Source organism: Misgurnus anguillicaudatus, chromosome 4, assembly GCF_027580225.2.
Source record: "Misgurnus anguillicaudatus chromosome 4, ASM2758022v2, whole genome shotgun sequence".
In the NCBI taxonomy this organism is placed as follows: Eukaryota; Metazoa; Chordata; class Actinopteri; order Cypriniformes; family Cobitidae; genus Misgurnus; species Misgurnus anguillicaudatus.
In genome coordinates this window covers 11694810-11707201 of record NC_073340.2, presented here as the reverse complement: position 1 = coordinate 11707201, position 12392 = coordinate 11694810, and positions in this window count along the sequence as shown.

Below are 12392 nucleotides of genomic sequence, written 5' to 3'. Positions count from 1 at the left end.
ATTTAAACAAAAGTTTTATATTTCATTTTACGTTACTAATCTTTTTTGCTTAAATGTAGCTTAAATAAATTGATTGCAACCACTTACCTTAAAAAAATTGATTAAATTCAATGAGTCAAAAAGTCATGAATTACTAATTAAAACTTCCTAGATACCCTGACCAACTTTAGCAACTACAGAAAAATATATATTTAAAACTTTTTTATTATTATTTTTCATAGGAATTGTTACGGGTGCCAATAATTGTGGAAAAGGTGATTTTATAATATATTTTTTCCTAATTCGTGGACTTTTTAAAAATAATTATTAACTTGTGCTAAAGGGTATATTTTTCAAAAAATTTCTGTTAGAGATTATGCTTCTGCAAAAAAAAGAAAGAATTAATTTGATCGCTTTTAACACATCTTAAACAGGGGTGCCAATAATTGTGGAGGACACTGTATATAGCAGATCTGTGTATAATAGAGATAACATCATCATAGGTTAAACAAATGAATAGATTTCATGTTCAGAAAAATGGTCAACATATTTCTACCACTGGGACTGTACCCTTTCAAAAAGTACAGCTTTGCCCGTAAAGAGTTCATATTAGTACCTCAAAGGTACATATTGGTACCAAATGTATAGATATCTAAACCTAATGGACCTTTTTAAAGGGTACTGTCCCAGTAACAGCTGGGTACATATTTTGACAATTTTTTCTAAAAGTGTAATAAAGATTGTTGTCTGGAATTGAGGAAGCCTGGTTTGCAGAACTCAAAAATATACAATGCTATCAAATGGGTGATTCTCACGAAATCCAGATTTAGAAGGTGTCCAGCATCAGAATTTTTAAAAAGCCCTTGAAGCCAATTGTTTTGCACATATAAGATTAAGGTTTGAACTTACTATAACCATTATTTTTAGAGGATTTAAAAGATAATTGCTAGAATTATTTACATTTTTTAGATTATCATTATCAAAAATTATCATTACCGCAACATAATATTACATTAAATATATGCATTTACAAACTCATGTTTCGGTAATGAGAACTAAAAAATTGTCTATGTACTTTGACAAAAAAATTCAACTTTTATCATGAGAGAAAAAATAAGAACTGCTAACCTGGTAGCCATCTTGAGCGTCACAGTCAATTATGTCCCTTCCAACAATTTTTTTTTTTTTAAATGTTAGTTCCTTGAGGGCTTAAACAATGATTGAAAATTGTTGCGAAGGATGAGAAAAAATTTTCTTGGACACATTTATATTTCTTATTATTGTCTCTACATTTACCAAATAGCACATGTTTCTTTACTGTAAATGTTTATAGTATAACATGCAATAAAGCTTTTTATTTTTTAGATTTTTTAATGATAAATATTTCCATGTCAAAGAACCCAAATCCAGTCATGGACACGTTGCGGTAATGAAACGTTTCCCCTTAAATGTGGAAAAAACAACAAAATTGGTTTGTAAGATGTCATTTGAAATCATGTGCAAAATAGTATGAAGAGATGTTTGTAACTGTATGCTGCTTATTTTGATACTCTTACTTTGCAGTTACTTTTTTCATCAAAATGTTTCATGACACCTCTAGTCTAATTTCATGAGAATCACCCAAATATACCAGCGGTGGTCCTTATATGGACATTGATGTAACTCTACTTGCTGATGCAACTTTTGGTTATATTTCTATCACTGGCAAAAACAATGTTTTTATAGATTTGTCTAGAAAGCTCTGGCTGCTTTATTAGAATTTAATATAGGGAAGTTGACTATGAACTGGAAAACAGACTGACTGAAGAACTGAGTCAGTGAATGCAGGTGTTTAATAAACAAACCATGAGCTCAGAGAACCGAAGAATTGTATTCGTGTGTATACCAGGAGCTAAATACATCAATAAACCTCCTGATTTAGGATCAGTCTTATCCAGACCTACCATGAGCCTGGTGACATCACATAACCTCCTGTCAATCTGGCTGCTTGAGCAGAAAGCTCAGTGATGTAATTACATAAAAGAAACAATCCAAAGCTATTTTTTTTGTAAATATCACATGCTTATATAGATTTGGAAAAATCAAATCACATTACATTCTATAATCTGCAAATGTAATGATTTAATTATTTATCTTTTTTTTTTTTTTTTTTTTTTTTTTTTTTTATATTTATTAATCACTTGACAGTAATAAAAATATTACATCAATGTATTCAAATATAAATTGTATGAAAATGAACAAAAATAACACAAAATTAAATAATTTAAAATTAAAATAAAGACATTGTTGCTAGGGGGGAAACAAAATATTATATAAAAATATGAAAATAATTACATGCCTTAAGAATCTGAGAGGCTTTCTGGTTTTTTGAGGGTAATATTAGATCAACATAGTGTACAATTTCTTCTTTAAATACTTTAAAGCATGGTTTTCGCCCAGAAAATTTACATTTATGTATATGGAATTTTGCCATTAAGATGATAAAATTAATCATGTATGTGTGAATTTGTTTGTCCTTCTGATTTACAAATAGCCCTAATAATACATTTTTCCAAAGTAAAGCAAAATTTTTGTCAATATTTTTAACAATGAAGTCAAGTATATGTTGCCAGAAAACTGCAACTACATTACAATACCAAAACAAATGAATGGCTGTCTCTTTAGAAGAATCGCAAAAGCTACAATTGACATCTATATTCCTCTTATATCTGACAAGAAAACATTTGACAGGGTATATTCTATGGATAAGTTTAAAGGTCACCTCTTTAATCTTGTTTGTGACAAAGAAACGATTAGGCAAAAGCCAAACTTTTTTCCAATTAACATCATTCACAAAACGATTCCAGTAAGAAATTACCTTTGGTTGTGTAACAATATCCTTTTGGAACAGTGCTCTGATTGGTTTATTATTATTGCGATAATGAGAAGAGAAGCATATTTCACCAACAAAAGTGTGTATAGGTGTAAAAGGAGGAAGATGATTATAGTCCAGTCTTCTCTGTTGTTTAAATAGCATGCAAACTCCATCAGAGATTGCACCAAAAACTTTAGCAAATTCTCCAGGTGGTATAGGTATGTTATAATGTCTCATAAATTTGTCATATGTAAAAAGAAAACCATCTGCATCAAACAACTGGTCCACTAAAACAATGTTATTTTGAAACCAATTTTCAAAAAAAAGTGTTTTTTGTTTATATAAAATGTCCTGGTTGTTCCATATAAAATATCTATGAGGTGAAAAATTATGTTTGTAAATCAGTTTCCATGCCAAAAGAGCCTGGCGGTGAAAATTAGAAAGATTAATAGGGATTTTGTTGATACCATAGTTACAAGCTAGAAAAAATTCTATGCCACCTAGTTTAGAAAAGATGTGGAAGGGGATAACATTCCAGATGGAGTTAGGGCTTCTGATAAATTGTGCCATCCAGTTAATTTTGAATGTATTATTCAAAGAATCAAAGTCTAAAACATTAAGGCCACCATTTTCATATGAGTTCATTATAACCGTTTTTTTTATATAGTGTATTTTGCATCTCCAGATGAAATTAAACAGCATTTTATCAACCTCCTTAGTTACTTTATTATCCACATGAAGAGCCAGAGCTGCATACGTTAATCTGGATATTCCCTCTGCTTTGGTGAGTAAGACTCTTCCCCTTAAGGATAAATCTCTCACGAGCCACTGATTTAATTTCTTCTGGGTTCTCTGCATAATTGGATTAAAGTTCAAAGAACATCTATTTTGTTGATTTTTATGTAACAAAATTCCCAAGTAATTAATTTCAGATTTCACAGGAATGTCACAATAAGAATTTTCTGAGCAATCTTTGATAGCCAATAGTTCACACTTGTATAAATTTAGATAAACACCAGAGGCCTTTGAAAATTCTTCAATAACTCTAATTGCAGTAGGAATCTGCTTATCATTTTGAAGAAAAAGCGTAGTGTCATCTGCCAATTGAGTTATAATTAGCTTTTTCTCAATAATGGAAATGCCTTCAATTGTACTGGCCTTAATGTGGCTTGCAAGAAGTTGACTTACTACCAGAAAGAGATAAGGGGAGACAGGACAACCTTGTCTTATCCCTCTAGATATGGGAAACCTAGAACTGGAACCTCCCATTAACTTGATTGAGCTGTTATTATTCTTATAGATTGTTTTAATTGCATTAGAGAAGTAGTCCCCAAAACCAAACTTTTTCAGTGAATCAAAGATAAACTCGTGTTCCACAGAATCAAATGCCTTATAGAAATCTACAAATAAAATAAAACTATCATCTTTAACAAGTTCTGGGTAATCCAAAATGTCTAAAACTAATCTAATGTTATTTGTTATGTGCCTATTTCTCATAAAGCCAGATTGTGTCTCATCAATAATTGTGTCCAATACAGTTTTTAATCTTTTAGCTAAAATGAGAGCAAATATTTTATAATCATTATTTAGTAAACTGATTGGGCGCCAATTGTCAAGGAGGAGAATGTCTTTATTTGGTTTTGGAAGTAATGTAATTAATCCTTGAGTTAGGGTGGGTGGGAGGCATTGATTTTCCATACTTTCCTTAAAGACCTCAAATAAAAATGGGCTAAGTTCTTTAGAAAATTGTTTGTAAAATTCTGTACTCAGGCCATCAGTTCCTGGTGATTTATTATTTTTGAGGTGTGAAATTGCATGAATAACTTCTTCAATGGAAAATGGTGCTTCACAAAATGTTTTATCACTGTCATTAATACTTTTAACTTCTAAGTTGTTCATGAAAGTATCTGAATCAGCTTTAGAATATTGAGAAGTGTATAACTTCTTATAAAATTCACTGCAGTAGTTGGAAATTAATTTATGATCATTTGTTAACACTCCATTAATATTCAGATTAAAAATGCTATTATTCTTAAAATGGCATCTCTCTAAATTAAAGAAATATTGTGAATTTTGCTCTCCCTCTTCCAGCCATCTCCTCCTTGAACGGACAAACGCTCCTTTGGCCTTTCTTTCATATATCTCGTCAAGTTTTATTTGAAGGTCGGCTAAATTAATTTTTTCTTCCTCTGATAGATCATCTGGGCTTTTTTCTGACAAATTAGTTATGCCTCTAATGATATTTATTTCCTCATTTTTTCTAGACTTTGCCAATTGGCTGCTAAACATCCTAAAGAATTTTGCAGCTTCAAATTTTAGAAGTTCCCAATTTAGACCATATTTACAGTCTTTGTTGGCCTTTTCCCAAAACTTATTTATCAATTTTGTCATTTCTTTTTGGACTTCATTATACAACAATAATGAGTTATTCAATTTCCAATATGTCCTATTAACAGCGCAATTTGTATTAGATAGTTTGACATTGATGCATATAGCTTTATGATCTGTAAGTGGCGTTGATACTATATCCACTTCTACATAGTCTCTATTAAAATTTTCTGACAATAGCCAGAAGTCTATTCTAGATTGGCTGGAACCAGATTTATTACTCCAGGTAAAGGACTTTTGAAATGGGAATTTGTCTCTCCAGATGTCTATGAGATTAAATTTTTCCATAAAGGATTTTAGGTTGTTGTTATTAATATTAGGTCGACCTGGAGGCCATTTATCCAAAACTCCATCTAAGACAATGTTAAAATCCCCTCCTACCAACAGGGTGGCACTTGGAAATTTTTTTAGCCATTCCTGAAATATACTTTCTATAGTTTCAAAAAGATATGAGTTTCCCAAATTGTTATTGTACCCATATATATTGCAAATAATAAAGATATTTTCATGATATTTAATTAATTGGCAAATGAAATGACCATTTGAATCACACTTTGTTTTTAATATATCCCCATTAAATCTATTCTTTAAGGTAACCACTCCAGCTGATCGTTCAGATCCATGCGAAAACCATATTGAATTACCCCATTGTGAACTCCAAAAATTTAGATCCTCTTTAACAGAGTGAGCCTCTTGTAAAAAACAAAAATCTGACATAAATTGTTTAGCAAACAAAAACAGTGCTTTCCTTTTAATATTTTTCCTTAACCCCCTAGCATTAAAAGAAACAAAAGATAACTTGGACATAGCGCTTCCAACAAAAACACACAGGTGTTATTTGAATTTAAAGAAGGTAATGAACAGATTGCAATCAAGATCGGTACTTAAATAATGCCGTATATAACGGGAATATAATATAATTAACATAACAGGTTGTCTTAGTATAGAACTAGCAGCATTTAGAAAGCAGTAAACTTCGCATAAACATATTTCCAACATATATTAAAGCCCTTTTGAACGTTGGCTTAATAGAAAGTCTTTAAATACAGTGTGGATACAGTTATTACCTTTGTAACAACATAACAGGATCCATTTAAGTAAGCGTGTTTCAAAGTTTAGGGGAGGAAAACCCCCGATGATGACCATCATCAGAACCAGACATTTTAACCGGGTCTTATCCTTCAGAAATTTCTTTCCCTTCGATAAAAGCACGACCCCCAACAAAGTATGCTGGTTTACCTTCTTCGCGAGCTTTCTTAATCAAAGGCCATAGCTTTTGTCTATTATCTCTGTCCTCCTTTGTGAGATCTTCCTTAAACTGCAAGCCCTGTTTTTTGAGGAACTCGTTACTCTTAGCAGCTTTCCACAGAGCATCTCTAAGTCGTCTGGCAATGAAGCGAATGATGATTGCTCGAGGTCTTGAGTCGTTGGAATGTTTGAATCCCGTTCGGTGTGCAACATCAATAGCATCTGGTATTGTCGCCTCATGTGGTAACACTTTTTGGCACACACGTATGACTTCTTCTCGTACATTTTCCTTTGCCGTTTCTTGTAATCCGTGGAGCCTTAGATTCCAGCGTCTACCGTAACTTTCCAGATTCGACACACGAGTCATGCAAATCTTGGTAGATTGCTCACTTCTCTCCACCCGTTTTTCAACATAAGTCATTTTGCTTTTCAACTCTTTTATTTCGGCGCAAGCGCCTTTTATCATGGACTCGAGCGCATCACTCCTGGTGTTTATTAGATTAGCAAGCGTAGCTACAATCTCGTCAGGTTTAGAGATATTTGCAGCTTGGATTCCGGAGATTGTAGGTTTTTTCGCTATTGGAGGCTTACTCGGTGTTACAGGTAGAGCAGGAAATTCTTCTTCCGACTCCAGTTCCAGGTTATTTGTCAGGTTTTTTTCATATTCATGGTCACCAGTAGCGGTAAGTGAAGTATCTCCTCTTCCCGCCTCACTTGATCTTTTTTGGGCGACTCTAGGCATGGCTGATGTCACCAATGTGCATAAAATGTGAAACTATCTAAGTTGTGCTATTAATTTTATATTCCTTAACGTCTTACAAAGTTTCGGTACCGAGAGCTTGTAACTTTCAACTGTTCACGCCGCCATCTTGCCCGGCTCCCAATTATTTATCTTTTCCACTCACTTTTTGTGATGTCTGTCTCAGGGTCTTTTAGCTTCTGTCATGTCCAGATTCACCCCTGGTCACATTTCCCCCATCTGCCATTGAGTCTCGTCCAACAGAAGCAATAACCTGTCTCTGTCGGGCAATGACTAAATTAATACATATCACATTTAATATTTAAACAATTATAAAAAAAGATAATTTTCACACTGCAAAAAATGAATGTCTTGCTTATAGTGTTTTTGTATTGTTTTCTGATATAAATATCTAAAAATTCTTAAATTGAGAAATTTACTTGGTTAGAAAGTGGCTTAAGATATTAAGGGCACTATCTTACACCCGGCGCAATGCAGCGCAATGCGCGACGCAAGTGTCTTTCGCTAGTTTCCACTCTAATTTTCACGTTTAACGCCGCGTTGTTTAAATAGCAAATGCATTTGCGCCCCCTTTGCGCCCATGGGCGTTCTGGTCTGAAAAACGAGGTGTGTTCAGGCGCATTGTTGGCGCGTTGCTATTTTGAGGCAACTAAAATAGACTACGCAATTGACCAACAAAAACCTGGTCTAAAGTCTAAAGTCAATGGCGCAATATGTTTTATGTTATTTAAAGAGCGCATTAGTAATATGCACCTATAAACGGGAGGACAACGCGGGTTTGCTTATCACAAAATACATAAATGCGCAGCAGCACAAAAATGCTTTTAATTTTAAATATGAAAGATTAAAGGATTGAATTTAAGAGATTATTATTGAGTCTCTTGGACATATTTATAAATGAGGACTAATTATGAGACGTTAGAAGGCGCAAAGAGCTGCTTTACCTGCAGCCTGATAAGTAAATAAATGCTTTGCTTTAAACAAATGCATCTGTTTTTAAATGTTTTTTTTTAATGCTACCTCACGGATTTATTGTATATGATGTACCTGTGGATATGGCGAGATGAGAAACATTTGTAAGTAATGCTTAAAAAACTCTTTGCTAAAAAAACCGCTGTCCAAAGTGCTGAAACGTGAGGAGAGCCGTTTGTAAATTCTTTATCTCCTGTTTGTTACAAATAAAGTATTTTTAGAGTACAAACCTTATCTTACATACTTGTAAATTATTTTTTGATGATATTGGATAGCTACACATTTAAAGCAATTGCAAGCCTGCTTTTTACTTCCATGACTAAAAGAAAACGGGTTTTAAAGGTTTTAATAAAAAAATAACAATTTCAATATAAGGGAAAAACAACATAATTATTTAACATTAATCTTAAACTGGGGATCTTCTACCTCCGTTTAGTTTTTCAGTTTACAAAGTCCGCAACTTGCTTTTAAAGGGAATGAGAGCTGTGACTCTCATTGGTTTACTGCACGTTACGCCCAAAATACTCCCCTTACCATAGGACCTACCCTTTTCGACCCTGCGCTCGGCGCAAAAACGATTTTTCCCGTCGTTAAATTAGCAAAAGTGGATTCGGACACGCCCATTTAGACGTTGCGCTGTGCGCTTTAGACAATGCGCTTAGATCGTTAAAATAGGGCCCTAAGTCTTGTTTATTGAAATAAATTATGAAAATCAAGAGGTTTCTTACATAAAATAAGTAAAAATATCTACCAGTGCAGTAAGAAAAATAAACTGGAATTAAGTTTATTTTTCTTACTGCACTTCCGTCATTTATTTCAAAAACAAGACTTAAAGGAACAGTATGTAAGAAATGTATATCAATTAATCATAAAATGGCCCTGATATGTCACTAGACATTAAGAAATCATTTTCATTTCAAATACTTATATCACTCACAACAGTTGTCTGGCCAGGATATTGTCATTTAAAAAGTGGAGTTGCAGCCCTCAACTGATTTTTATGTTGTCATGTTTTGTATTGGCTACCAGTTGGGTGATTGCAGTACCAGTTTTAGCCACAAGTTTTGTTATTGCAATACCAGTTTTGGCCACACATTCTGTTCCTTTAATATCTTAAGCCACTTGCTTTCCAAGTAAATGCCTCAATATAAGAATTTTCAGATATTTATATTAAAAAACAAGCCAAAAATATTAAGTATTTTTTGTGTATATTTAATTTACGAGATATATATTTAAAGTAGTCTTTCTTATTTATTTATTTTTTTCAAATTGCAGTTTCAATGCAGCTTTATACACTGCAAAAAAATATTTTCAAGAAAAAATTTCTTAGTATTTTTGTCTTGTTGTCAGTAAAAATATCTAAAAATTCTCTTTTTCTTGATACTGTAAGCAAAACGACCCAAGAAAATAAGTCTAATTTTTAGCCCAAAAGTGATTTTGTGCATAAAACAAGCAAAAAAAATCTGCCAATAGGGTAAGCAAAAAAATCTTGAAAATTTTTCTTAAACACTAAATTCAAGAAAATTTCAAGAAAATTTTGCTTACCCCATTGGCAGATTTTTTTTGCTTGTTTTATGCACAAAATCACTTAAATGTGATATTTTTGGTCAAAAAACTAGACTTATTTTCTTGGGCCGTTTTACTCATCAAGAAAAAGCATCTTAATTTAAGAATTTTTAGATATTTTTACTGAAAACAAGACAAACATACTAAGAATTTTTTCTTGAAAATAATTTTTTGCAGTGTGTATGTGAAACTACCTCACCAGTCTTTACAAGTGTGGATAAAGAGGTGTGTTCAGGCGTTATACGTGGAATTATTCTGATTAATGTCTTTCTTTGTTTCAATTTATTGTTTAAAATGGTCCGCAAGTGTGCGTTTCACATATGTAATGTGTGGCTTTACAATGTGATTACGTGATTACGTGAGGTCGCGCTGGCACGTCACACGGCTAGAACAAGAAGAGAAGTTGTGGTTTAAAAGTCCACTATATGGAGAAAAATCTTGAAATGTTTTCCCTTACTTTCTTCTTGGCTCAACAAAGAAAGACATAAACATCTTAGATGACATGGGGATGAGTAAAGTAAATGAGTAAATTTTATTTTTATGAAAGTGGAGTAAAAGTGTTGATTCCTCTCCAGGTTTGTAGAGAATTTTATAGATTTTATATATATGACAATAATGGATAACATTAAAGACATTATAACAATAGTATTAACTAATTTAGTGGAAACTATAGTGACCATGACTTTTTTTTCAAATTTTCAGAAATGTCTACATATTCTAAGGAACATCAGAATCTGCCCAATATTCAGATGACTCTTATCTAAAATAATAATTTTAATACAGAACAACAGAAGATGCTGTCTTTATTCCCATCACTGTAACCTGTTCATTCAACTTAAAAATATTAGTCGACTCAAAAAAGTAAAATATTGTGGCCAGGTAACTTACTTTAAGTTGAACCAACTTTTTTACATTGTATAACCTGAAGCGTTAATGCACAGATCAAAAGACATGACATGACCAAAGTCTGATGTTGCCATTAATGTGATACAGTGTTGTATTGTCTGCTCAAACTCAAAGACATGAATGCTGATCATGATTTATTTCTGTTAAACCTGTGTTTCCTCAAATATAAAGTCCAGCTTACAATATGGTTGTGTATAATGGTATGTGCTCTTTATAGTTTACGTGCTGCTGTTTTGCACATTAATTTACCCATGGAGACCAATAGAGCGTGTTTATGCTTGTTAGCTGTCTTGGCTGTCAGCTGTTGTTTTTAGTAAATCATCCCTTGATGGCTGAATACCAAAAATGACAATGAAAACCAACACCTTTATTTGTATCTGATGAATTTTGCAGCTGTTGAATCGAGTTCATACAAAATGTGTGCAGACTTAAAGTCTCTTATATCACCTTTCAAGTCTCTTCTGTTCTCGTAATATCATTTAGCCTTTCAAAATGCAATAACATTTTTTGATTACATTATCTCCAGCTTAATCCACATGACACCTTCAGACACAGTGTGGTCAGCAGGGCCTATTTTGTTTACTTTTGTTAGCACAAAAGCTAAAGCAGGATCAAATGTTTGTTTATGAGAGTGATGTAAAGAGTGCAACATTGTAGAATCATTAGATATGTGCTTGTTTTAAACATTTTTACAGTAGGCTACACAGACCTGTTTACTGTAAGTGTTGCATTGTTTTAATGCAGCTTTACATGAAAGATGGAGATTATTAAATGTAAGTTTATAGAATAGAATATATACACTGTAAAAAATGACTTTCTTACTTAATATCTTTGCATTTATGTTTTTAGTAAATATCTAAAAAAAAATATATTAAATCAAGATGTATTTTTTATTTAAGTAAATTTGTGCTTAAAACAAGTCAAAAAACATGTCAAGCGTTTTTTTCTTTTATGTTTAAGAAAAAAGTTTACCCCATTGGCAGATTATTTTGCTTGTTTTTTAAAAAATAATCTTGAACTTATTTCTTAAACACTTAATTCAAGAAAAAATCAAGAAAAACTGTTTACCCCATTGGCAGATTTTTGGTGGTTTTTAAGCCCAAATTAACTTATTTTTTATCTAAGGTTATTTTTAGGTTATTTAATCAAAATTGTATTAATTTAAGATGTTTAAGATTACGTTTTCAGATGTTAGATGACAAAAAATATTGCTTGTTAAATTGTCCTCATGAATAACTTTTTCTAATTAAACGGTATATACTTCTTTGACTATCAAACATTGTCAATTCATAGTCAATTAAAGCAATAAACCCCAAGAAGCTTTGGGTTACCAGTGCATTTTATAACAGTTAAGGGGCGAAGCGGAGTGCCTAAACCCCCCTTAGCTGTTATAAAATGCACTGGTAACCCAAAGCTTCGAGGGGTTTATTGCGTTTATAAAACGGTTACATCATATGCATAGCAGGGTTTCACAAAATAAAACACAAATAAGCTGTAATTATATTAGTACAAATATTACTCTTCCGCCAAACAAAGTATTTCCTCAGAATCAAGTGTGACTGAAACAGAGCGCAGTTCCCAACCAACACAGACGCAGCAAAGACACAAATGAAAATATGATTTAAGACTGTGGTATTTGTTTTTATAAATCAACATTCATCTAATTTATACATTAACATTTATATCGTGCAAGTGTTGAAGTGATGATCAAATATGCTT